This window comes from Canis aureus, chromosome 36 (assembly GCF_053574225.1).
Source record: "Canis aureus isolate CA01 chromosome 36, VMU_Caureus_v.1.0, whole genome shotgun sequence".
NCBI lineage: Eukaryota > Metazoa > Chordata > Mammalia > Carnivora > Canidae > Canis > Canis aureus.
Genome location: NC_135646.1, coordinates 882,759 through 886,539, shown reverse-complemented (window position 1 = coordinate 886,539; position 3,781 = coordinate 882,759). Strand labels below are relative to the sequence as shown.

The 3,781-nt window shown below is 49.1% G+C and overlaps 1 pseudogene; it reads right to left on the bottom strand.

Moving 5' to 3' along the window:
- Positions 1-871: 871 nt before the first annotated feature.
- LOC144305793 (protein FAM124B pseudogene) lies at positions 872-3,558 on the bottom strand (annotated as a pseudogene).
- Positions 3,559-3,781: the final 223 nt, after the last annotated feature.

The window sequence follows — 3,781 nt, the reverse complement described above, 5'->3', positions numbered from 1 at the left end:
AAAATGGGAGAAATAGTGCCTCCCTAGGTTTTTATAAGAATTAAAGTAATCCAGGTAATAACACTTAGTCTAGGCCAGGACAGATAACAATAGCTAAAACTGCATCCTGGACACCATCTTAAGCACTTGAAGCATTATGTCATTCGTGTGCCTGAGTGGCCACTCACACTCTGGGAAGATGCTACTACTCCCTCCATCGTGCTAATGAAGGAACCAAGGCTTAGCCAGGCAGCTACTAGGTGCCAGGCCCAGCTGCCACAGAACACCAGGCAAGAGATGACACATGGTAGTGATCATGATTGTGCCTGGCTTAGATGGGATGCTTACACACGAAGGCTTTAATATCACGAATTTCTTTTTAAATTAAGGAGTTCTAACCATCTAATTTGATTAGGAATAAAACTGACTGTGATACAAGCTGCTTAAACATTAAGTCACCGGGGAAAAAAAATGAAGTCGACAGGACTGCAAACTTCACATCCCCAACTGTAATTAACAGCTTCAGCTTCCTTAGATCAGACAGAAAAGCCTACACTATTCCTGAACCCAAAGCGTGGGCAAAGTATTTGCACACAGATTCAAAGGACAGGCTGAGAAATGGGATGTCCTCTGATTCTCCTGCGAACCACCTGTGTGACCTGCAAACTCACAGAGGGTGAACATTATCTGACAGATGAGGGGGGTTTATTAGATCAGTGACTCTCGGCCCCGACACGACATCTGAGCCATCCTAGGCATCCCCAGACGTGCTGATCTAACTGGCCTGGGGTGCAGACCCATGGGAATTTTTGCAGTCCCTCCCCAGGGATTCTGGTGGGCGACCGAAGCTGAGAACCACTGCATTAAATCATCACTAGGCCCACCTCAACTGTCAAACCACACAGTCCCATGTGCGTCTATAAAGATCTGAGGCAAACAGGAATGAACACCTGAAGCAGAACCTCGTGCCATCAGAGTCCTGTGTTGCCACCTGGTGCGGCTGATGGGGACACATGGACACAGTAGAAGAGGCACCAGCTGGCCGATCTCTTGAACCTTGAACTGCAGCACCGAAGACTCTTTGGGTCCGCTGACACTCTGGGGGGCAGCTGCTTGAGTGACAACTGCAGAGCAAAGCTCTCGGTGGCACAGAGCACAAAGAAACGGAAGTTGCTCTTCCGCAAGTGGCTTCCTCCTGCAGGATCAGCCCACAGGCTGAGGGCATCCTCGTTGTTACCAAACTGCCGTCGAGGGTGACTCTCAGGATCTCGGTGCCACAGTGCACCTGCCTCGCACCCCAGAGGGGCGTCCGGCCGTCCAGACTGTAGAACTCCCGACCGGCAAGAATGTGGGGACAGGCGGTCCTGGGCGCTCACGGCGGGCAGCAGGGCCATGGCCACGGCCACGGCCAGCGCCACAGGGAGTCAGGGACCCAGAAGAGCCGCTCCCCCCGGAGGTTCTGGTGCAGGAGGAGCAAAACAGAAACCCCGGGAACGGTGACGCTGGGAGCGGCCCTTGTCGCACCTACCGGACCGGCCCACTCTATACGGAAGGGCTGGAGCTCTGGGCCAAGGCCACGCCGGGGCTGCTGCAGGGTGAGCTGTGGAAGTGGGCCTGTGGCCAGCAAGTGGGTGACAGTGGCGGCCAGGGGTCCCGATGCTGTCACTCTGACCCCCTGAGCGCACGGATGGCCAGGGGCTCCCGACGCCCTCACTCTGGACCCCTGAGCCACGGATGGCGTGCCTGTCTAGCTCTGCCTCTAACCAAGGAGCAGGGGGTTCCACGCGAGCCCGGAGCCCCACTGCACCCGCAGCCCCCCCGAGAACGCTCCTACCCCACCCTTGCCGGGGCCACACAGCCGGACGAGGCTCAGGGAGGGGGCTGCCAGCCGCGGCCGAGGTCACCCCCCCCCCCGCCCCAGCAGAACTGCGCGTCGGCCGCCCCCCAGCTCTGTTTCACCTAAAAACCTGTAAGCCTGAGAGCCCCCCAAGTGGGTGGTAGGAGGGAGGAAGGAAGTGACCCCGCAGAAGGGAAGAGTCCAGCCGGCTCGCTGCTCGCTGGCCACCAGCACCTGCTGCGTTGAGACGACGCCCAGTCTACGGCCGGCCCGGCTCTGACCGCCTCCTGCATCTCTGCTTGCAGTAGCCTGCCAGCCACCTGAGTATAATGACTGCTTCAAAACAATTCTCGAAACTGGCCCCCTTGCCAGGATTTCCCCCTCTTTGTCTTTTTTTGTTACCGGACAACTGAAGCTACAGCACTGAGAAGAAGACACTCCATCTAAATGATGCGAGGTGTTCCCTGAAAACGATCTGCTGTGACGTGGAGTCTGAGTGCATGTAGTGAAATGTTGCAAGAAAAAAGATGTTGCATAAAAAATATCCACCTTCATTCACGCTGATCCTTCAGGAAGAGTGAGAGCTTCCTAATACCGAAGTACAGCATGATTGCTCAGATCTATTGAGGATCTTAGGCACCAGTCACATTGAGGACATGTATTTATCCCAGAGACTTAGTGCGCTGTTGACTCTTAAAATGAATAATCTTCAATAAGAATATTCAGGTTCTAAACACAACACCCATCCTAATGTGTTCTGGAAATCCATTTGAAATAATTTGCTATTCAGATAGCTATGCTCCTAAAAAGGTGTGGACACGCACATTTTTCTAAACAGAATTTTTAAGATAAGCTACTTATTAGTACTTATCAATGGAACTTGTTGTGACAATCTTATAATTTAAAAAGCACATATGTGGGCAGCCTGGGTGGCTCAGAGGTTTAGCGTCTGCCTTCAGCCCAGGGCGTGATCCTGGAGTCCTGGGATCGAGTCCCACATCAGCTCTCTGCACAGAGCCTGCTTCTCCCTCTACCTGTATCTCTGCCTCTCTCTGTGCATCTCTCATGAAGAAATAATTAAAATCTTTGAAAAATTAAAAAATTTACTTTTTAAAAGTAAAAATCACTTTGTGATTTTAAATATGACTTAACTTATACTTCATATAGGCCGATTCCTTTAATAGTTTTTTTTTTAATCTTATGTACTTTTTTTTTTTTAAGATTTTATTTATTCACTGATGTGGGACTCGATGAGCCCGATGTGGGACTCGATCCCTGGTCTCCAGGATCATGCCCTGGGCTGAAGACAGTGCCAGACCACTGAGCCACCGGGCCTGCCCTCTTTAATAGTTTAATAACCAAATTTAAAGTCAAATATTGTATCTATGGAAAGGAATCATTTCTATTCAGGTTTCTTTTCTGAATCAAACCTACACTTCCAATCATTTGAGTTTCATAAATCCTATAGTTTTTGCACTGGAAAAATATAGAAATATAGTTGAAAATAAATGAACTGTTCTTTAATTATCACAGTAATTCAATTCATTTTGCTTCAACTTTCCAGAAATCATTAGTTTTTTTTTAAAGCCATTATAGTTCTCAGTCTTTAAAACAACTCCATTCACATCCCACATTAGCATTTGCAGGTGATAACTCCCTCATCTCTCAATAGGACACTCTCCCCTTTTCTCTGTCCTTCCACCCAGAGCTGGCTGTACTTGGGCACTTTCAACTTCAGACATGGTTTTTGAAATATCCTTTGCAACTCTGGAAATAACTCTGAAGATTTAAGGAGAAAAAAATATCCCCCTGAGACAAAGGTATTAACTCACAACATTTTGCACAAGGCAAGTACTGAAGCCCTTATGCAGGAACGGGTTTGCTTCTTTGTGTTGTTTTAATCTTTTATCCAGTGCGGAAACATACTTTTTTCCTCTTGAGGTTGTCACTTCTGTCAGGACTGGG